The sequence below is a fragment of the Rhinoraja longicauda genome, chromosome 3 (genome assembly GCF_053455715.1).
Source record: "Rhinoraja longicauda isolate Sanriku21f chromosome 3, sRhiLon1.1, whole genome shotgun sequence".
NCBI classification, from domain to species: Eukaryota; Metazoa; Chordata; class Chondrichthyes; order Rajiformes; family Arhynchobatidae; genus Rhinoraja; species Rhinoraja longicauda.
The window spans coordinates 78,616,508-78,641,183 of record NC_135955.1 but is presented as its reverse complement, the minus strand read 5'-3'; the positions used below and the strand labels follow the sequence as shown (position 1 = coordinate 78,641,183).

At 41.1% G+C, this 24,676-nt stretch overlaps 1 long non-coding RNA gene and 1 other non-coding gene across 2 annotated transcripts in view; both read left to right on the top strand.

Annotated features, from left to right (window-relative positions):
* LOC144592447 (uncharacterized) overlaps window positions 1–24,676 on the top strand; it is a 237,528-nt gene that overhangs the window by 176,672 nt on the left and 36,180 nt on the right. The window lies entirely within an intron of this gene.
* trnaf-gaa (transfer RNA phenylalanine (anticodon GAA)) lies at window positions 4,559–4,631 on the top strand. Its single transcript has one exon. It is a non-coding gene; the product is annotated as a tRNA-Phe (tRNA).

Below are 24,676 nucleotides of genomic sequence, written 5' to 3'. Positions count from 1 at the left end.
GTTGTTCAATACTGGAGTGAGTGGCATGGCAGACACTGAATGACTTTGCCTTGACGACAAGCTCTGTGCAAATGGGTGCACAAGTAAATCTTCCTTTTGGAGTGGAGTACAATTGGGAGAATGAACAAAGTTCAAGTAAAGAACAGCAAGCAGTTAGCAGAAGGGGAACGAGGAGACACAAGGAACTCCAGATGTTGGAGATGAATCTTGAGCAAAACACAGTATGGATTTGTCTATCCTGATCAAATGACCAAAACAACTTTGAGTCGCAAGACCCAGCTTGAGGCTATGATTTCAGGTAAGCAATAGCAAGCTCTGATAGAATGTCCTCAGAGTAGTGGGAGTCCAGCCATGACATATAATTGTCACAAATCAGAAGAAGGGACAACCTTTCAACCCCTTAAACTATTTAATGAGATAAATCCCTTTACCTACTTTCATCTAGTGAAAAGCCTGGAGAGAGTGGATGTGGAGAGGATATTTCTACTAGTGGGAGAGTCTTGGACCAGAGGCCATAGCCTCAATAAAATGATCTGAGGAAAGACATTCTAGCCTTAGAGGGAGTACAGAGAAGGTTTACCAGATTGATCCCTGGGATGGCAGGACTTTCATATGAAGAAAGACTGGATAGACTAGGCTTATACTCGCTGGAATTTAGAAGACTGAGGGGGGATCTTATTGAAACATATAAAATTCTTAAGGGGTTGGAGAGGTTAGATGCGGGAAGATTGTTCCCGATGTTGGGGAAGTCCAGAACCAGGGGTCACAGCTTAAGGATAAGGGGGAAGTCTTTTAGGACCGAGATGAGAAAACATTTCTTCACACAGAGTGGTGAGTCTGTGGAATTATCTGCCACAGAAGGTAGTTGAGGCCAGTTCATTGGCTATATTTAAGAGGGAGTTAGATGTGGCTAAAGGGATCAGGGGGTATGGAGAGAAGGCAGATACAGGTTACTGAGCTGGATGATCAGCCATGATCATATTGAATGGCGGTGCAGGCTCGAAGGGCCGAATGGCCTACTCCTGCACCTATTTTCTATGTTTCTATGATGTTCTTTTAGAAAGGACATGAGGAGGAATTTCTTTCGTCAGAGGGTGGTGAACCTGTGGAATTCATTGCTACAATGAATAGATTTATTTTAAGGTGAAGATTGATAGATTTGTGATTAGTACAGGTGTCAGGTGCTATGGGGAGAAGGCAGGGGAATGGGGTTGACAGGGAAAGATAGATCAACCATGATTGAATGGCAGCATAGACTTGATGGGCCGAATGTCCTAATTCTGCTCCACCATATGAACATACATTTCTTCCTCATTAATATCTCTTTTAATATTTACAACGGAACCGACATCAATTGCTGCATTCCAAAACAGTGATCCAAACTATCACCAACATTTGTGAACAGATGTGTTTCTTAGCTTCACTCCCATTTGTCTTTGTTTGTAGATTTTGCCTCCTAATCATAGACACCCCAGCTAGAAGAAATAAGATTGAAATGACCAGTCACAAAGTATTTCTGGAGAACTTTGATCCAATCACCTATAGCCTTCTAAATCCCTCCAAAATACTTTACTAATTTGAGTAATTCCTTGTTGACAACATTCCCCCTGAGTTGGTATCATCCAGTTAAATCAACACCACACTGCCTCCAAGGCTAAGATATATTTCTCCATACGTGGGTTAATGAGCATCACATTCTCCATGCCTACTTTCAGGAATTATCCGGTATAATCTCCTTTTCCTCCATGTCATTCTGTGTGATAATGATGCAGAATGCTATTTTCAGATTTTATTTTCATGAGTAGCTAAGCTTCTTCCAGAATGACAGTTTATCTGTTTCAACGCCACATGATAGATTAGTCAGCATTCGTAATTAGTCATGTTGGTGTGTTTTACAGTCAGTGCATGGCATTAGTTTTACACTGTTAAAACACTAAACATAATGAGGTTATTCCAACCTCCCCCAACAACTGATAGAATTGTGCTTAATTGGAGTGTGATTTTAGAAACATAGAAAATAGGTGCAGGAGGAGGCCATTTGGCACTTCGAGCCAGCACCGCCATTCATTGTGCTCATGGCTGATCATCCACAATCAATTTTGTTCTATATTTTGGAGTACAGTGTATCGGATTGCGCTCAATCTGACCTCCATGTTAATTGCCCCATGTTAGCACAGCAGTTGCACAACCATCTATGGCCATGTGTCTACAAAGGTCCGGCTAGCATCACTAACTCAATCGCTATCACCCAACTACCAAGCACTGGAGTGCTTTCCCCTAATGCCCATTGATTTTAGATTTACCAGGACACCTTAATGACAAACTCGGCCTTGATGTCAAGGACAGTCACTCTCAGGTCACCACTGGAATTCAGCTCTTTGGTCCATGTTTGGGTCCTAGCTGTGATGAGGTCTGGAGTGGAATAGCCATGGTGAAACCTAAACTGTGCATCGGTAAGTAGAATATCAATGGGCCGAATGGTCTAACTCTGCTCCAATGTTTTATGGTTTCTAGGTCTTATGGCGTGTAAATTCCACTTCATAGCACAGTTATAGAGTCATAGAGTGATACAGTGTGGAAACAGGCCCTTCAACCCAACTTGCCCTCACCAGCCAACGTCCCAGCTACACTAGTCCCATCTGCCCCCGTTTGGTCCATATCCCTCCAAACTTGTCCTATCCATGTACGTGTCTAACTGTTTCTTAAATATTGGGATAGTCCCAGCCTCAGCTACCTCCTCTGGCAGCTTGTTCCATACACCCACCGCCCTTTGTGTGAAAAAGTTACCTCTCAGATTCCCATTAAATCTTTTCCCCTTCACCTTAAACCTATGTCCTCTGGTCCTCGATTCACCTACCCTGGGCAAGAGACTATGTGCATCTACCCAGTCTATTCCTCTCATGATTTTATACATCTCAATAAGATCACCCCTCATCCTCCTGCATTCCAAGGAATAGAGTTCCAGCCTACTCAACCTCTCCCTATAGCCTCGTAAATCTCCAGCTTGACAACATCTTTCCTTTAGCATAGTGCACAGAACTGAACATAATACTCTAAATGCGGCCCCACCAATGTCTTATACAACTGCAACATGACCTCCCAACTTCTATACTCAATACACTGACTGAAGAAGAAGGCCAATGTGCCAAAAGCCTTTTATCACTTTGCTTATGGTTGAGAGTGGACTGATTGGGCTATAATTAATTGGATTGGACGCAAACTCTTTTTTTGTGAACAGGAAATACTTAGGCAATTTTCCACATTGTCAGGTACATGCCACAGCGCTGGAGCAGATTGCCTTGCAGCACAGCTGGGTCTGACACACAGGTTTTCAACAACACTGCTATCACCTCTTGTTCTTCTAAACTCCAGAGAGTAAAGGTCAATCTTTTATCCATCTTTCTCGACAAGACAAACCTCTCAGCCCAGGAATCAATTGGTCTACCCACGCAAAGACACTATTGAAAATCTATCCTCCAAATTAGTTAAAAATGGCCTGTTAGCGTGTGTTCATTTCCTCCAACATGCATGTCATCTACACTTCATGGTGGCTGTTGACAGGGAAACTGTGCTCAGCTTTTATTATCATGAAATATCTTCATCAGTTATGAGGTTTAACCTGCTGAGTCTCTCCACCCCCTGCATGTGTACCTTCTGTCAATATTTTTTTTTAGAAATAAACACTGCGTGAACAATTATTTTTTATTCTGTATTCCACATCGGAGCAGTTTATTAACCTTATGTATGACTGACTGAAATAAATATCTTGGGCTTCAGATTTTAAAATATGTTTGAAAGCTGACCATGTGTTATTTATCCTACCTGTGTTATTTTAGGTTTGAACATCTCTGTACTTGATCTTAATGTGCACATTGCTCCCATTAAGACAGCATTCAGTTGGAGTTGTCAAGTTAGCCATGGATAATGCAGGAAGGAACTGCGGATGCTGGTTTAAACCGAAGACAGACACAAAAAGCTGGAGTAGCGCAGCGGGACAGGCAGCAACTCTGGAAAGAAAGAATGGGTGACGTTTCGGGTCAAGACCATTGTCTGAAGAATGGTCTCGACTTGAAACGTCAACCATTCCTTCTCTCCAGAGATGCTGCCTGCCCCGCTGAGTTACTCCAGCTTTTTGTGTCTATCTTAAGCCATGGATAGGACAGGTTTGGAGGGATATGGACCCAAACATGGACAGGTGGAACTAGTATAGCTGGGATATGTTGGCCAGTGTGGGAAAATTGGGCCGAAAGGCCTGTTTCCACACTGTATCACTCTAAAACTCTATGACTCTAAGTATTAAGGAACCCAAACAAATAATAAATTTACCAATTGCTGGAAACCTATTGATAAAAAGTTCCACATAAGAAGTTAGTATGCAAGATTAAAACACATGGGATCAAGAGTAATATATTAGCTGAAAATTGAAAATGAGAAATCACAGCCTCAGGATATGGGATAAGACACTTAGGACAAAGATGAAGATAACCTTCTTCAATTAGAGGGGGGTGAAAAGTCTCCACCATAGAAAGCAGTTCAGGCCAATTTACTGACTAGTGTAGCTGAAATAGTTCATTTGGGAAAGCGTTAGACTGAAGATCTAAAGGTCCCTGGTTCAATCCCGGGTTTTGGCAGTTGTACATATTACTTTTAACCATGGATTGTCTTTCTGCTGACTAGATAGCATGCAACAAAAGCTTTTCAATGTGCCTTGGTACACGTGACAATAAACTAAACTGAAACTGAAACTGAACAAATTGAAGAATGAGCTGGATAGATTTCTGGGGTTAGGGAGAGGTTTAGGGAGAGAGTGGGAATATGGGTTTGAGACAAAGGATTAGCCATAACCGTTTTCAGTGATAGTACAGGCCTGAAGGCACAAATGGCCTGTCCCTACTATTTTTTTCCTGTTACACTGCAATCTTCACAGTTGGCAGACTACATTTATCTTTATTGGGTTTATATTCTCAAGTTACAATTCTTCATCGCCTTTGAGCATGTGCCTCCTTGTTGATTATTTTCCAAGCCTTGTTAAATCACTGTTTGAGGAAAGACTATCAGAATACATTCTACTGATAAGGATGCACATTTGCCATTTTGTGATACAATTAATTGTCCTTAGAATAGATTTTAAAAATATTTGACTACATAATGGAAACGTGTGATAATTTGAGGCCTGAGTCCGCACAGAAATGAAAAGCTTCAATTTCTCCTCAATAATTTCTCTTCAAAGGAAAGGTATCAAGATTTCAGAATTTGAGGAGAAATGTTAATTAATTGATTGTCCTGGGTACCAGTGGACCACTCTTCACCCAACAGCAACTCCTATGCATTGCCAATACCCCCTCCTGTAATGTACACATCTTATTCTGTGCATCTTTTTTTTATTTAGGGAACTGTTCTTCTGGTTTTTTTTAATGGAAATTGCACAGCCCTCAAGTGAAGTAGCCCACAATGCTGTAATCGCTATAATTAAGCGAACAAATCTGGCAAGTGCTTTTCAATTACACGATTATGTCCTTGATATTCTTAAAATATTTGTGTTTCCACAGCAGGACGTGTGTAGTCATGTGAATGAACAAGGGTGTGTGCGGGAGGGGGAGGGGACGCAACAGGAAAAGGTCCCTTTCCCACACCTAAATCAAGTAATTTAAGGAAGTGTGTGTTAAATGCATCTGGTTAAACTACTCCAGCAAATGCAGTTAAATTTGCATTCCTGTGCATAATCTCTTCCTGTGCTGCATGACACTATGACACCTACTTTAATTTCTTTGCATACTTTCCACCCAGAATAGGGGTAAGACTGAGTTTTATTGTGAAGTCCTGTATGAATATCTATCTAACCGCACCTGCACATGCTTACTCGGGGAAATTTAATTTTGAACTATCGAGTCGTCTCTGGTTTTGCCTCAAGCATTTCTATCTTACATGAATGTATTTAGTTTTACATGATTTGTTGATATTTGACACAGCCAGTAGATGTTGAGTGGGGAAGATAGAGGGCACCAGCTGATTTGTTAGTTGCTGCAAGCAATATGCAGATAATATAAACTATCCTAGCAAATGCAATGAAACTGCAAAATTCTTCTGCAAAGCAAAAGAGACCAGATGGCATTACCATTATTTTCGTTCATGTTGCCAGAAATGGTAACAACTTCTCGGTTAGCAGATAGGCTTATTTTTTTTAAAGTACACCACTTCCTCTTCAGTTAAATGGCTCTCATAGCCTACTGAAGATTCAGAAAGCCTGACCATTAGAGGGAAACCGGATTTTAATCTCGGTCAATAGTTCGCTGTCTTTGAACTGATGTTGATCTTGGAATATATCATCGCACTTAGCAGTATCTACCTTTCTCCTGGGTGGAGATGGCGACTTACATCTGGAAAAAAATCTTTCTGATCCGGGATTTGTTTTATCTTGTAAAGTGTTGGCTTATTCCTTGGTAAACGTCTGCCTGTACTGATGTTATGGTAATTTTCCTTGTTTTCATGCACTGTATTCCGTGCCACTCAAAAGAGACGCATATGGTGCTCTGTGTCTATGTCATTATCTCGTTACAGCCATGTCTGTCTGTGACTGGGAGCCAAGAGTTTCAAATCTGCTGCTGTAGACGGCAATACAACTAGAATTGGCTGAGGTCAACAGTGCCGTAATTGCTTTAAAATGTCAGAGTACAATAAAATACACCAGTTCATCTGGCGGAAAGCAAATTAGCTTTGACCATGGTGTAATTACCCTTTTTCTGCACTGCCATTAGAACAGATCAAATCTCTACATTCACTGTTTGAGGAAAGGCCATCAGAGTACACTCTACTGACAAGGATGCACATTTGCCATTTTGTGATATAATTAATTGTCCTTCGAATAGAATTTTTTAATATTTGACTCCATAATGGAAACGTGTTATAATTTGAGGTTCATCTAAAGGCGGCCTGAGTCTGCACAGAAATGAAAAGCTTCCATTTCTCCTCAATGATTTCTCTTCAAAGGAAAGGTATCAAGATTTCAGAATTTGAGGAGAAATGTTAATTTACCTCATGAAATATATCATTCATCTTTTAGCATAGTTTTATTCCATGAGAGAAGATATCAGAGTAATCCTAAGAGATCTGCGTCAATCTGTTGGCTTGAATTTTTTTTTTACACACAGGTAATGTTTGTATAATATTGTTGAATGTATTTCTTGTAATTGTTCATGATCTGCACTATTTAAATTGTTCACATGCAACCACTGAAGGTCACCTCACCTTCTGTCTCCTTTCTCTGTTCGTTTACTTATTTATCTATTTATTCACTTCCCTATGTTCTTTAAATCCCTGTAAAGCGTCTTTGAGTGTATGAAAAGCGCTATATAAATGTAATGCATTATTATTATTATTATTGGATTTTGTTGTCTGGTGTTGAGCAGGTTGGTAGGTAGAACTCAGCGTGCAGTTAGGTCCTCCATCCATTTTCAGTAAAAAACCTAGAACGGTACAACATAGGAACAGGCCCTTTGGCCCACAATGTCTGTGCTGAACATGATGCCAAGACCAGCTCTATCGGCCCACACATAATGCATATCCCTCCATTCCCTGCATATTTATGTGCCTATCCAAAAGTTTCTTGAATGTCTCTATGCTATCTGGCTCTACTACCACCCCTATCAGCATGTTCCAGGCACTCACCACCCTCTGTGTCAAACAAACTTGCCCTGCACATCTCCTTAAAATTTCCCCCCCTTTCACGTTAAAGCCGTGCCTTCCAGTATTTGATATTTTCATTCTGGGGGAAAAAGATTCTGATTGTCTACCTCCCATAATTTTATATACTTCTCTCAGGTCCCCTCTCAATGTCCACCATTCCAGAGAAAATAATCCAAAGAAAGACATAAAAAGCTAGAGGCAGCGGGACAGGCAGCATATCTGGAGAGAAGGAATGGGTGACGTTTCGGGCCGAGACCCAATAATCCAAGAATGTTTAACCTCTTTGGAAAGTTAAATTGCATGGGATCCAGGATAGGGAATTGGCTTCATGAAAGGATGCAGTGGGTTTTTTTTGGGGTTGGAGGCCTGAGACTAGTGTGCCTCAGGGATTATGGTTGGCCCATTGATGTTGTGGTTTAAATCAATGATTTAAATGAGAATGTAGAAGGCATGACTATGATATGATGATATGATCAGTAAGTTTGCAGATAACACTAAAGCAGGTGGTATTGTCGATAGTGAAGATGGTTATCAAAAGTTACAGCAGGATCTTGATCAGTTGGGCAAGGAGGCTGAGGAATGGTCAATGGAATTTAATACAGATAAGTGTGAGGTGTTGCATTTTGGGAAGTCAAACTAAGGCAGGACCTTCACAATGAATGGCAAAGCACTGGGGAGTGTTGTAGAGCAGAGGGAAATGGAGGTCCAGGTACATAGTTAATTGAAAATGGCATTACAGGTAGATAGAGTGATCAAGAAGGCTTTCAGTACATTGGCCTTCATCAGTCAGGGTATTGAGTATAAAAGTTGGCATGGTATGTTACAGTTGTATAAGATGTTGAAGAGGCCACATTTAGAGTATTGTGTTCAGTTTTGGTCATCCTGCTATAGAAAGGATGTGGTTAAGCTGGAGAGAGTGCAGAGAAGATTTACGGAGATGTTGCCAGAACTTGAGTGCCTGGGCTATGGGGAGAGATTGGCCAGGCTGGGACTTTATTCCTTGGAACGCAGGAGAATGAGAGGTGATCTTTTAGATGTTTATGATCATAAGGGGAATAAATAGGGTAAATACACAAATATTTTTACTCTAAGTAGGTGAAATAGGTTTAAGATGAGAGGGAAAAAAATTAATAGGAACCTGAAGGGCAGATTTCCACATAGAGGGTGGGGTTCTATCATGAAAATTTACTTCAACAATTTCATTCCCCCAATTCTGATCACCTCCAAAGTTTCTATCCTGACTTCTCTGACTTCTCATTCAATCATGATAGGCACTGCACAGACTTTCCTCATCCCAATCAAAAGTTCTGATATCACCTGCTAACAATTCAAAATCATTTCATTCTTTTGATAACATCTTTGATACTCGACCTTCCCACCTCTTCTTGCCCTCTCAGCCTGCCCGCCTCACACTTCTGCTCAATCCGTTAGCACAATCGCAAACCAGAGCATTTCCACGTCCCCAGCAAATCATCACAACAGAGAAACAAGCTCCTCTGGCGAAGGAGACACAAGAAACTGCAGATGCTGGAACCTTAAGCGAAACACAAAGTGCTGGAAGAACTCAGCGGGTCAGGCGGCATTTGTGGAGGAAATGGACAGATGACATTTTGGGTCAGAACACCTCTTCAGTCTAACCTACTGAGTTCCTCCAGCACTTAGTGTTCTACTGGGAAAAGCTCTGGTTCAATACAAACCCTCAGTCAGATGTAGGTGGAAGCCTAATGATAATTGGGATTGTCAGCAAACAATGCAAAGGGTGACATCAAAGATCGATGCCAGGCAACAGCATATATGCTGCTTGCTATTTAATATTCTTATCCTAATTGCACACGATTAACATGGTGCATTTTACTTTGGCTTATTTGCTTGTCCCTTTCCCCCAGAACTCAGCGGCCTGAAGGGGACCTCTTTCTAAACAGCTGCATCATTTTTGTTCACATAGCAAAATAAAAACTTAGGTAGGTTGGTGTGCAAATGCAAAGATGTGTGTGGGGTGAATCCCTCGTCATTCTAAGCAGAAGGTGGCAGGACAGGGGATAAGATTGAGATCCAGATGCGCTGAGCAAACTACAATAGAATGTTCAGGGCCAGGCAGAAAGATATTTTGTACCTATTACTAAGTGAAAAACCTTTTAAAAATGCATGAAAGTGAGAAACACTGCCATTGACCCCAATTTGATAATAAGGTTCCAGCATGTTTGACTAGATAACCTGTGGAATTTCCACTGCATAGAAAGCAGTAGAAGTCAAATCATTACATATATTGGGGAAGAAGATAGATTTCATGTTCTTAGGTGTGGAAGAATCAAGGAAAATGGGGACAAAGCTAGAAACAGTGTATTGAATTTGGATGGCTAGCCATGATTAAATTTATTGGTGGAGAAGGCTCGACGGGCTGAATGGTCTAGTTCTGCCACAACATCTAGAGGAGTATAAGATCATGAGGGGAATAAATAGGTTAAATGCAGTCTTTTACTCTAAGTAGGGGAATTAAGAACCAGAGGACATAGGTTTATGGTAAGAAGGGAAGATTTAGTAGTAATCTGAGGAGTAACTTTCTCACACAGAGGGTGGTGGGTACATGGAATGAGCTGCTGGAGCAGGTAGTTGAGGCAGAAACTATAACAATATTTAAAAGTCATTTGGACAGGTGCATGGATAGGAGAAGTTTAGAGAGATATAGGGCAAAGGTGGGGAGGAATAGAAGGTGCATCTGGATTGGTGTGGGCAAGCTGGGCTGAAGGGTCTGTTTCCATGCTGTATGACTCTATGACTCCACAGCACGATGTTCTTTGGAGTTTCTCACAACTTCCTGCCAGAACAAAATCAATGGAAGTATAAGAAGATAACTGCAGATGCTGGTACAAATCGAAGGTTTTTATTCACACAATGCTGGAGTAACTCAGCAGGTCAGGCAGCATCTCGGGAGAGAAGGAATGGGTGACGTTTTGGGTCGAGACCCTTCTTCAGACTGATGTCAGGGGGGCGGGACAAAGGAAGCTTAGAATTTTGGGTAGGAGGTAGAATCGGGCCGTGCGGGGCTGGGGAACTATGAGTTTGGAGGCAGTGGGGGGTAGATCGCCGGAGATGGTGAGGTCCGTGATGGTGCTGATGATAAAGGTCTGGTGTTTTTCGGTGGGGTCATGGTCCAGGGATAGGTAGGAAGAGGTGTCTGAGAGTTGTCGTCTGGCCTCGGTCCGGTAGAGGTCAGCACGCCAGACTACCACAGCACCTCCCTTGTCAGCGGGTTTGATGTCCGGGTTGTTGCGGAGTGATTGGAGAGCTGCACGTTCAGGAGGGGAGAGGTTAGAGTTAGTCAGGGGAGTGGAGAATTTGAGGCGGTTAATGTCACGTTAGAATTTTGGGTAGGAGGTAGAATCGGGACGTGCGGGGCTAGAATTTTGGGTAGGAGGTAGAATCAGGCCGTGCGGGGCAATCAATGGAAACTCCAGGGAAACAGCCGATAAGGAGTCATTTGCACATGTGCCAAAAAAGGAACAATGAAATTCCAACTTGCAGCAGCATAGCAGGATTGTAAACATAGTATTCATAGGTAACACAATAAACAAAAGATCAATAAATTAATAAAAAATAAGATTAGCGTAAAACAAGAGCCCCAAGTCCCTAATGCAATCAAGGTAGTTCATAGTTCAGTTGGTGTTTGTCGTATTCAAGTGCGTGATCGTTGTTAGGAAGTAGCTGTTCCTGAACTGGAAAGTCACAGTTTTCAGACGCCTATACCTTCTTCTCGATCGCAGGAGTGAAAGGAGAGTATGGCCAGGTTGATGAGGGTCCTTGATGGTGCTGGCTGACTTTTTCATGCAGCACCTCCTATAGATCAAATTGTCATTACTGTTTATTTAATATTATTTATATGTTATTTTAGAAGCTTATAATAGAAGCTTATAGAATCTTATCATGTATATTAATGATTTGGATAAGGGGAGTGAAGGCTTTGTGGCCAAATTGCAGATTATGCCAAGATAGGTGGAAGGGCAGGCAGTGTAGAGGGAACAAGGACTCTTCAGAAAGAATTGGACAGGTTGGGAGAGTGGGCAGAGAAGTGGTAGATGAAATTCAGTGTAGCAAAATGTGGAGAACATGCAGTTTGGTAGTGGGAATAAAGGCGTAGACTATTTTCTAAATGGGGAGAGAATCCAGAAATTGAGGGTGCAAAGGGACTTGGGAGTGCTGGTGCAAGACTCCCATAAAGTTAATTTGCAAGTTGAATCGGTAGTATGGAAGGGAAATTCAATGCTAGCATTTATATCAAGAGGATTGGAATACAAAAACAGAGATGTAATGCTGAGCCTCTATAAGGTGCTGGTCGGGCCGCATTTGAAACACTGTGAGCAAATTTGGGCCCCATATCTGAGGAAGGATGTGCTGGCTCTGGAGAGGGTCCAGAGGAGGTTTAAAAGAATGATTCCAGGAATGAGTGGGTTAGCATATGATGAGCGCTTGACAGCACTTGGTCTCTACTCGCTGGAGTTTAGAAGGGTGAGGGTAGACATAGACACATAGAAACATAGAAAAAATGTGCAGGAGGAGGCCATTTGTCCCTTCGAGCCAGCACCGCCATTCATTGTGATCATAGCTGATCATCCACAATCAGTAACCTGTGCCTGCCTTCTCCCCATATCTCTTGATTCCACTAGCCCCTAGAGTTCTATCTAACTCTCCTTTAAATTCATCCAGTGAATTGGCCTCCACTGCCTTCTGTGGCAGAGAATTCCACAAATTCACAACTCTCTGGGTGAAAAAGTTTCTTCTCATCTCAGTTTTAAATGGCCTTCCCTTTATTGTTAGACTGTGGCCCCTGGTTCTGGATGCCCAACATTGGGAACATTTTATAATTTTATACATCTCTATAAGATCCCCTCTCATCCTTCTAAATTCCAGTGAATACAAGCCCAGTCTTTCCAATCTTTCCTCATATGACAGTCCCGCCATTCCAGGGATTAACCTCATGAACCTACGCTACACTGCTTCAATAACAAGGATGTCCTTCCTAAAATTAGGGGACCAAAACTGCACACAATACTCCAGATGTGGTCTCACCAGGCCCTTATACAACTGCAGAAGGACCTCTTTGCTCCTATACTCAAATCCTCTCGTTATGAAGGCTAAAATGCCTTTCGCTATCTTCACTGCCTGCTGTACCTGCATGCTTAATTTCAGTGACTGGTGTACAAGGACAACCAGGTCTCGTTGCACTTCCCCTTTACATAATCGGACACCATTGAGATAATAATCAGCCTCCTTGTTTTTGCCGCAAAAGTGAATAACCTCACATTTATCTACATTATACTGCATCTGCCATGCATCTGGCTCTCCTTCATCCATTTTACTTGTCACATCCTCAAAAAAAATCCAGAAGATTAGTCAAGCAGGATTTCCCCTTCATAAATCTATGCTGAATTGGACCAATCCTTTTACTGCTATCCAAATGCGCCATTCTTACCTCTTTAATATTTGACTCCAGCATTTTCCCACCACTGATGTCAGGCTAACTGGTCTATAATTCCCCGTTTTCTCTCTCGCTCCTTTCTTAAAAAGTGAAATAACATTAGCTACCCTCCAATCCACAGGAACTGATCCTGAATCTATTGAACATTGGAAAATGATCACAAATGTGTCCACAATTTCTAGAGCCACCTCCTTGAGTACCCTGGGATGCAGACCATCAGACCTTGGGGATTTATCAGCCTTCAGTATAATCAGTATACCCAATACTATTTCTCACCTAATGCGAATTTCTTTCAGTTCCTCTGTCTCCCGAGACCCTCTGTCCTCTAGTACATCTGGGAGATTGTTCGTGTCTTCCTTCGTGAAGACAGATCCGAAGTACTTTTCTTTTTAGATTTTAGAGATACAGCGCAGAAACAGGCCCTTCGGCCCACTGGGTCCGTGCCGCCCAGCTATCCCCGCACACTAACACTATCCTACACCCACTAGGGACAATTGTTTTTTAACATTTGCCCAGCCAATTAACCTACATACCTGTACGTCTTTGGAGTGTGGGAAGAAACCGAAGATCTCGGAGAAAACCCACGCAGGTCACGGGGAGAACGTACAAACTCCGTACAGACGGCTCCCGTAGTCAGGATCGAACCTGAGTCTCCGGCGCTGCATTCGCTGTAAGGCAGCAACTCTACCGCTGCGCCACCGTGCCGCCCTTGTTCAACTCGTCTGCCATTTCCTTGTTACCCATAGCAATTTCACCCGTTTATGCATTCAAGGGACCCACATTTGGCTTTACTAATCTTTTTCTCTTAACATACCGAAAGAACCTTTTACTGTCCTTCTTTATATTCTTGGCCAGCTTCCCATCGTACTTCATCTTTTCAGCCCATATTGCCCTTTTTGTTACCTTCTGTTGTCCTTTGAAAGTTTCCCCATCCTCTGGCTTCCCGCTACACTTTGTTATGTTATACATCTTTTCTTTTAATTTTATTCCATCCCTAACTTCCCTTGTCAGCCATGGTTGTCTCGTACTCCCCTTAGAATCTTTCTTCCTCTTTGGAATGAAATGATCCTGCATCTTCTGGATTATGCCCAGAAATTCCTGCCATTGCTGTTCCCCCCACTCCCACTATTTAGTTTAAAACTTACAGGATAATGAAAGGTATAGATAGAGTGGATGTGGAAAGGATGTTTCCACTGGTGGGAGAGTCTGGGACCAGAGATCACAGCCTTAGATTTATAGGGTGCTCTTTTAGTAAGGAAGTGACGAGGAACTTATTTTGTCAGAGGGTAGTTAATCTGTGGATCTCATTGCCACAGAGGACAAGTCGGTGGATATTTTTAAGGCAGAGATGGACAAATTCTTGATTAGAATGGGTGTCAAGGGGTTAGGAGTCAGGGATCAGCCATAATTGAATGGCAGAGTAGACTCGATGGGCCGAATGGCCTAATTCTACTCCTATAACTTGTGAACTTGTGAAGCTTAGAAAAAAATGTGTGTAGAAGCTCTACCTAAAACACTTGACTTTTTTCTTCATAGGTGATGAATGGAACATGTGAAAATTAGTTCAATGTATAGTTAATTTGTGTAACATTTTGGGGAGTCAAATCAGGGCCGAACCTTCACAGTGAATGACAGGGCCCTGTGGAATGTTGTAGAGCAGAGACATACAGCTATATGGTTCCCTGGAAGTGGCACCATAAGTAAATAGGGTGGGAAAGAAGGATTTTGGTACATTGCTTTCATCAGTCAGGATATCGAGTATAGAAGTTGGGATGTTATGTTACAGATATCAAGACATTAGTGAGGTTGGATTTGAAGTATTGTATTCAGTTTTGATCACTGCTATGAGAAAGATGTAATTAAGCTGGAAAGCGTGCAGAGAAGATATACAAACAAGCATGTTGTCGAGAGCCTGAGCTATAGGAAAAGTTTGGGCAAGTTAGTACTTTATTCCTTGGAGCGCAGGAGGCTAAGAGGTGATCTTATAGAGGTGTATTAAATCACGAGGGGAATTGACTGGGCAAATGCATAGTCTTTTACCCAGGATAGGCAATAAAGAACCAGAGGACATAGGTTTAAGGTTAGAAGGGAAACCTGAGAGGCAATGTGGTGGGTATGTGGAACAAGGTGCCAGAGGAAGTAGTTGGGGCAGCTTTTAAAAGACACTTGACGATACTTGGATAGGAAAGGTTTAGAGGCACATAACCCAAATGCAGACAAATGAGATGAGCTTAGATGGGGCTTCTTGGTATGCATGGACGAGTTGCGTCGAGAGGCTTGTTTCTGTGCTGTATGGCTCTGTATTAATTTCCCATAATTGGCATTGAATATTTTTGGAATTATTATCAAATTAGCTTTTAATGCATATTTTGTAGGATGAATGGAAAAAAAAAGGCACACATAAAAACTTTAAGTTGTGTAAATGGGGCTCAGTACCAGATACAAAAAGCCCCAAAAAGCTCATATACAGCAATGTGCACCAAAGCTGTGCCACTTAAGAAATTGAATAAATAAGCTTTGTCAGGTCCTGAACCTCAGTTATGTGCAGCATCCAGTCAGTAGCAGTAATGGAATCACCACATTTAATTGGGATGCAACTGTATCCTCCCAGAACCCTTTCGAAGACAACGTAGGGTTATGTATCATCAAAAAATAGCAAGTGGGCTTTTGGAATACAGGACAGCAATACAACATCCTTGCAGGTCAGAATATATTACCTGCTTTATTTATCATTAAATTCATTTCTTTTGATTTTACCCAACTTTTTGGAATTAGTATTAATGAAAGGGGGGAAAAAAAACAATACTTATATTGTTGGGCATTTTCTTCTGTGTTGGTGAAGGTGTGCATTTTACTTGGGGTACAGGGAAATGGATAATCGAGCAACTTTATGCTCCATCATTATATATTATTCACTCTGAAATCATTTCAAGAAACCCTCTTACAATTTAAAGTGGTATGTTCGTCAATATTGGGAATTTTGCTGCTAAATCATAAAACGGTCAACATAAATTTGTTAAAAGCAATTTGCTGACCATTTGTTTGGTCACCACGATCAATTGGATACAAAAAGGAGCATGCAATGGATTGACTGAATATATTATTTATATATACATACATACACACAGATAAAACCTATATACACATATATACATATATATATATATATATATATATGGAGAAGCACGATTAATCAGTACAATTCCTCACAAACAGCCCAACTCCTCTACACCACCAATGTCCCCAACCATGTGGGCGACTGACTCAGTGAGAAGGAACAATTAGGATAATGTTGTGCAACAATGCATTCCAGAGGCTCAGTGCTCTCTGGGGAATGAATAAAAATCACCTAACATACACCCAAATGCTGTATTTACATGGTTTAAATGTATGGTTTCTCCTTTTTACCAATCTGTCATACTGAAATAATATTTCAAAGGGCATGTACCAGCACTTTTATTATTTTATTTATTAATGTGAAGTATTAATATCACTTTGTTTCACCCTTTTATGCACCAGCATTTTTTGTCAATTATTCTTGTACACTGTGACACATTTTAATATTTGGTAAATTATCTCATCCAATCCTTTCTTCTACTCCATCTTCTTTAATGATGCATCCTTCCAGTATAATCACATTTGCTATTTTTAACACCAAAATAAATTACATTGCATTATGAGGTTTAACACATGTTTGTATGCACAAACGTCACCACAGAATACAAAGTTTACAATTAGGAAGACAGATGATCCTACATCTAACAGTTCAAACACTGGAAATGGTCTATGCTTTTAGCTCCATCTGGTTTGCAATGTATTTTCCTGTGCTGAAATGTTTCATACTAGTAAAACTTATTTTAATAATGTCATCCATAAGAAGCATAATATATGATAGGATTCCTCTTGGGAACTCATGCAGGCTCTCGGTAAATTAAAAAAAACCCAAATATAATCAATTCAGTGAGGATAACTTGAAGAAAAAGAAGTTGCTATCGCCCAGTTCAAAGAGCATGCTTTGTTTTAATAACAGGTTCATATAAATCTGGTACGTATATCAGGCTATGTTTTCTGATTGATAATTTAAGTGCAAAGATTTCATTCATACAAAATTAATTAATGATACAAACAGCAGACTTTGCATTATTTCTGTACCTTACGGTGGCAAAATTGGATTAATGATCATATTGATAATTGCAATGTTTTCAATGTTAACTTTCACCAATATTATAAGATAATTTGATTTTAACAAGCATTTCTAATACAAAAGCATTTTGAAAGACTTTGACGGTGTATCGGGTTGACTTTCTTCTGTTGCAATGCTAAAGGCTTTATCACAAGATATATTGGTTGTGTCAGCCCTCATTTACATTACACATTTGAATCAAAATACATTTAAATCAGATTTACAGCCACTCTGATTTAAAAAGCACCATTTTAAGAAATAACTGTATACCATCTAGCTAGCATCAGTTCAAATTAGAGAAAACACTTTGCTGTCATATTCCTGGACTAAACAGTCTAATCTGAATCCTCACTCACTTCTTGCTCCACAGTGCATGGCAGTTTATGTCTCGCACTTCTGAATTCATATGTAGTACGGATTCAAGATGAATGTGAAGTATAATCATTTGAGTCTGAATTCTGGATAGTTGCACAGGATATCAACTGTTTATACAAAGCACAAATAATATTTTGTCTATTCATCACATTAACTGACTGACCAGATATTTGCCTTTAAATGGTGTATCCGGCACTTTAACATTGTGCGAGAGATTTCTTTTTATTTCTACAATATTGCTTCTTAGTATTTCTGTTCTGTTTTTGGTGCCCTTTCCTTACATTGGTCCAAAGGGCATCACCTGACAAATGCTGCAATCAGTGTTCCTAACCCTATGGGACAAGGTGGTTAGGGATGATTTATATCTGAAAAAATCAGGTTACCTTTTCCATTTCATCCTCTGGTAGAAACCAATTTAATTGTTACATGCTATAAGCTTTAGTGGTTCTATTGTTATGATCTGAATTTTATTTCACTTGCACATGACCGAGAAAAGGAATTGTGTAAAAAATACTGAATTTCATCATTATTCTAGAATACTTATACAGTCACAGTTTAGAAATATATTTTTGCCTGAGAGTGGAAATTTATGAATTGAAATGTAAAAATGATTCCATTATAATTCATTGGGAATTAGAATACTTTCATAATTCTCAAGTTGCTAACTTATAGAATGCAAAAACACAGAAGGAAATTATTTGATCTATCATGCAATTGTGTGCTATTTGAAAGAGGTATTTCTTTGGTCTTATGCTTAGCCTTTTACATACTTTCCCAGTGAGCAGTTATATACTAATATAGATTATCTACCTATATGAGAGCATGTCTATTTCTTCTTGTTGTTCTTTTGGACTTACTGTGCATAATTCTTTTTTGCCAGTTTATTGACTGTCACTGGTGATGTTAAGTTCATTTATATACCTTATCGTCGTCATTGTGTCTATCCCTCGAGGTCGAGGATGATGGTCTATCTTCCAATGTCAGAATGATGATGCCTGTGGGTGTGTTTGTTTAACGTGTACTTGATGTTGCACTCCATGAAGCACAAAGTCCTTCACAAATCAATCAACTAATTCCAATGGCAAGGGAACCAAGACGATTGGAGCTGATAGATTTGTTACAGCCTTCATCCGCCTTCCCAGCCATTGAGTTCAAGATAACTTCGTCCGCCTGGTCCACCGTTGAGGTCTCGTACGTTGGATCATTCTTAGTCTGGACCCTCCTCCTCGACCTTACCGCCATGGGTGGCCCTACCAGAAGCTGGTGCGTCCGACGGCATCACTCTCGGAATCATTGGGGGCATGCAAGCCTCTTCACCACAACAAGGTGAACGATACCTTATAAGAGTGCACTGTCTCCCACTAAGAAACGGGGAAAAAAATAGTTTTACCACAAATTCAATACCGATATCAATGCAACCAACCTGTGATTAAGGTTAATAAGTGGATGCAACAATTCACATTGTTCTGCATTAAACAATCTATCTCCTTGCGAGGAAAATGTTTTGCTTTTCATTTCAAAAGTATTTACTTCACCTGCTCTTGGAGATTCTGTCCACCAATCTTATTGTCTTCATGAAGAATCTTGATAAATGCATTGTAAAAACAAAACATTCTGGAAAAGTCCAACAGATCAGGCAGCATATTTGAAAAGGGGAAACATTTTCAGGTCGATGTCAATGATAAAAATAAAATGGAAGAATAGGATTAAGAATGTGAACAAGTATAGGCAAGGTAGCAGGGAAAGACAGTGGGTTTATCAGAGTTACTGGTCACTAATCTAATTCCTGAACAGGAAAGAGGCAACTTGGAAAAAAAGAAGGAAATATTTAGAGATTAACAGTGTGAAAATGAGAACAAAATGTTCCAATATCTACATACAGGCACAAAGGCATAATATAGATATATTATCCTAGCGAAAGTAATGGTTATTTGCAAGGCAACACATTTAAACTATTTACAAGTCGAATCTTTAAGATGTAAGTGCAAACTAAATTGTTCCACAAACCCATCTCTGCTATTATATTGCTGCAAAGTAGGCACATTATGTCACTTTCCTGTTGAATCAGGATCACAATATGAACACATTCATGGATTAGCGTCATAGAGTTATACAGCACAGAAGCAGCCCCTTCAGCCCATCTCATCCATGCTGCCTAAAGGGCCCGTCCCACTTAGACAATCTTTTTGGCGACGTCCGGCGACTGTCAAAGTCGTAGCAGATCGCCGAACTTTTCTTTTACCCAACGACAATGACCACGACAATGCTGAGTCAGGTCGAGATTACAGCACCTTCTGAAACATCGCGAAAATTCCCACGATGTCAATGCTTCTCCGGCGTCCTGGTTTTCGCTGAAATCACTGACAAGTCGGTAAGTACTTAAGAGTTTTGAACTTGAACACCTTGTATGGGTTACTTAAAAACCAAGCTTCACTGTAACAAGGAATAAACTGGAGTTACTTCCAGTTTACTAATAGCGGTATTTTAAAAAATAATTTAAAAAGTGGTTCAGTGGATTTTTGTGAAAGGTGTGTGGGCATTCTTTGAAAATGTAAGGGAGATGCATATCTAGTTTCTGGGTTGAATATCTGGGTTTGGAGCTCACTTTAAATGTAATGGCTGAGGCCAAAAACATAGCGAAAATTCCCACGCTTACCTGACTGTCAAACTGTTGCCTCCAATCTACCTGTTAAATGTCCTGACGGTGAATAAATTGGTTAAACACAAGCATCTTATGGTATTTTGAAATGACGTTACTTATTTTAATATTATATGGTTCTAAATGTATCTTAAGAGAACCTATCAAACCTGGGGACAGCATGCGACAGCGCCCGCAATAAGCTACGATGCCTGGCGACAAGCCAGCTGTCGCCGAGAAATTTCAAATCGTTTGATTTCTCGGCGATGCGCCCAGATCCACTACGATTCTTTGAAGACTCCTCATGATCATGCCCGTGACACCCCGGCGAACTGTCGGCGACAGCCTAGTCGCCGGCAGTCGCCTTAAAATCGCCTAAGTGGGACAGGCCCTTAAGATGCCCATCTAAGCTTGCCCAATTTGGCTACATATCCCTCTAAACCTTTCCTATTCATGTACTATAGAAATGTCTTTAAAATGTTATTATTGTACTTGCCTCAACTACTTGCTCTGCAGCTTGTTCCATATACATACCACTCATGAGATCCATGTTTAAACATGCAATACAGGAAGAAATGAGTCACAACATGTTTTTGAATTTTCTACAAGAGCAGCAAGGAAGGCTAATATCGTTAATGGAAAAAGAGGTGAGGTAGAACGGCTAAGTGGAAATGAAACACAGATTGCATCATATATCCAAAAAGAGATGCCAAAATGTGGGCCCAATCATCACATGTGATTGGCGAATGTGAGTGGCATTAAAGCAATTATTTTCAATGAAAATAAGATCAGCCGGGCAAAAGAGGATGGTGGTAGAAGCACAAGATGCTGAAGATATGAGTTATATGAGCGAGGTTGGGCAGGCCAGGACTTTATTCCTTGGAGCACAGTGGGCTGAGTGGTGATCTTATAGTGTACTAGATCATGAGAGGAATAGATAGGGTTAATGCACGGAGTCTTTTACCCAGAGTGGGGAAATCGAGAAACAGAGGACTAGGTTTAAGATGAGGAGGAAAGATTTAATAGGAACCTGAGGACTACTCGCTGACTTCAGAAAGGGGAACTTGGGAGACCACGTGCCAGTTTCCATTGGGAGGTTAGTGGTGGAGAGAGGCAGCAGCTTCAAATTCCTGGGTATTGCATCTCAGCTATTACATCTAAAATGACATGTCCTGGTCCAACCATATATATGTAATCCCAAAAAGGCATGTCAGCACTTATATTTTCTTGGAAGATTAAAAGATTCAGCATGGCATGGTGCAGCAATTCCAATACATAGTAACACAAGAGATTGCAGAGAGTGGTGGACTCAAGCTGGTCCATCATCACAGCCCTCCCCACCATCATAAACATCCACAAGAGGCATTACTTCAAGAATGCTGCAGCTATCATCAAGGATCCCTACCATCCATACCACTCCCTCTCCTCACAGCTACCTTCGCGCAAGAGGTTCAAATGCCTGAAGTCCCACACCACCAGGTTCAGGAACAGCTACTTTCCTGTAACTGTCAAGTTCTTGCACCAACCTGCACAATTTTCAACCTTCCTCTGCATCAAAACACAACAGTCCATCTCTGGCACTAACACTGACTGGATTTCTAAATGTGTTTTTGCAATAACGTTTTTTTTTTTGCACAGCCTTTTTTCTTTTCAACGTCTTGGATAATTGTTGTATGGTTTATGTTGGTAGTTGTCTAGCTCCATGTGCCTGTGATACTGCTGCAAGCAAGATTTGTCATTGTGCATGTACCTCACCATACTTATGTGTATGTCAATAACTACTTGGCAATAAATACTTGACTTTGAACATAGAACCTAGAACAGTACAGCATTCGGATAGGCCCCTCAACCCAGAGTGTCTGCACCAAACATGATGCTAAGTTAAACTGATCTCCTCTGCCTGTAGGTTTTCCATATCCCTCCATTCCCTGCATATCCATGTGCCTATCGAACAGTCTTTTAAACACCACTATCAAATCTGCCTCCACCACCACCCCTGGCAGCCTATTCCAGGCACCTACCACTCTCTGTGCAAATAAAGATGCCCTGCACCTCTTTTAAACTTTGCACTGGATGTAATTGACTTGGATGCAATTTTGCACTGGGCTGGTAATCCAGCTATTACTCATTGTTTTACAAGTGACTTTTGGCATTTATATGGAGAAATTCTGATATCTTCCCACAAAATCTGGACCCTATTTTTTTTACATGTGCGCCATGTGTACATGAAGCAATGTTACATTTTAATTTGACCTGAATATACAGTGTGTTAGAGAGAGGGGGAGAGGGGGAGTGGGAGAGAGAAAGAGGGAGAGAGGGGGAGTGGGAGAGAGGGGGAGAGAGAAAGAGGGAGGGAGAGGGAGTGGGAGAGAGAATGAGGGGGAGAGAGAGGGAGTGGGAGAGAGGGGGAGAGAGAGGGGGGGGAGAGAGAGAGAGAGGAGAGAGAGAGAGAGAGAGAGAGAGAGAGAGAGAGAGAGAGAGAGAGAGAGAGAGAGAGAGAGAGAGAGAGAGAGAGAGAGAGAGAGAGAGAGAGAGAGAGAGAGAGAGAGAGAGAGAGAGGGAGAGGGGGAGAGGGGGAGAAGGGGAGAGGGGGAGAGAGATAGGGAGAGGGGGAGAGGGAGACGGGGAGGGGGAGAGGGGAGAGGGGGAGAGGGAGAGGGAGAGAGGGGGAGAGAGAGAGAGAGAGTGTGTGTTCTATTAGACGTTGGTGAGACCGCATTTACAAATTTGTGACAATTTCTTGGCACCATGTTATAAAAAATATATTGTCAAGCTTCAAAGGGTTCAGAAGAGATTTACAAGGATATTGTCAGGACTACCTGGTGTGAGCTATAGTGAGAGCGCGAGTAGGCTGCGTCTCTATTCCATGGAGCGCAGAAGGAGGAGGGGTGATCTTATAGAGGTGTACAAGATCATGAGAGGAATAGATAGGGTATATACACAGAGTCTCTTGCCTAGAGTAGGGGAATCGAGGACCAGAGGACATAGGTAGCTGGGACATTGTTGGCCGGTGTGGGCAAGTTGGGCCGAAGGGCTTGTGTCCACACTGTATCACTCTATGACTCTATCTCAGAGAAAACCTATGCAGTCAAGGGGAGAACGTACAAACTCCATACAGACAGCACCCGTAGTCAGGATGGAACCCAGGTCTCCGGCGCTGCAAGCGCACTAAGGCAGCAACTCTACCACTGCATCACCGTTGCATGCCACTTTATTCTCAATCACAATCCCGACCGATCTGATGATCCTCCGCGGCGTTAGTGAGACCCTTGGAAAAACTATAAGAACAGTATCTTTTCTTTCTCACCCATTTTGCAACCTTCTGGATTATTAATTTGCATGCCATTTGCCCAGATTTTGTAGGGACATATTTGGCATTTCCCCTTAAAATCACAAACAATGCTGGAATTATTGTAGTTCCAGTTTATCTAATTATACTTCATTGTCAGCAAATGCAAGAGACCATGAAAAATAAGAATTAATGGTGATTTTTTAAATTTTCTTTTTTGCTTTGCTTGGGGTGCCTAGGAAATTTTAAACCTCTTATAAAAAGTTAAGAAATTGAACTTTATCATATTTTTATTAACTGTGCTATGTTTTTGGTGCTTTTGAATATCTGGAACTTTCTGAATGAGTCAAGGTTGTGCTACAGATTCTGAAAGGCATGTAAAACAAATACAAACGAAGCTCTCGAGTTTATCTCTGGAGCGATACAGTTGCAAAGAAGTCATGTTAGAGAATGGTGTAAGTCTTGATTTCTACATTATCAGGAGGATGCAGAGGCTGTGGAGAAGTGCAGATGGTTTACGATGCCAGAAATGTGAGCACATATGAGGAAAGAATAGACAAACAGGGAAAATATAGTGAGCATGAGCTAAACGGGCCTGTATAATTTTGAGCGGATTTGATGAGGTGGATGCAGAGTGCATGCTTCCATTAGTGGGAAACATGGTGTAAATAAATAGATATAAGCTGGTCACTAAGAAATTCCCAGAGAATTTCGAAGAATGAGCTGTGATTATGTAAAAGTTCCTGTCACGGGAAGCGTTTGAAGCAAATTATGTTAATGTTTTAACTAAAGGCTGGACAAGCATATGAGGGAGGAATCGAATCGAGGAATGTGCTGATAGATTTAGCTGAAAAGGCAGGTGGAAAATTGAATGGAACTTTGTTCCTGGGCACAACTCCACACATAGCTATCATTCCTCGGCCCACTTACCCAGCTGATCAAGATTGTGCTGTAATTCTTGATAACCATCTTCACCTGCAATACCACACATGAGTTCTGAGTCAGAAATTTATGTCAAATGGCCTTATGTGATAG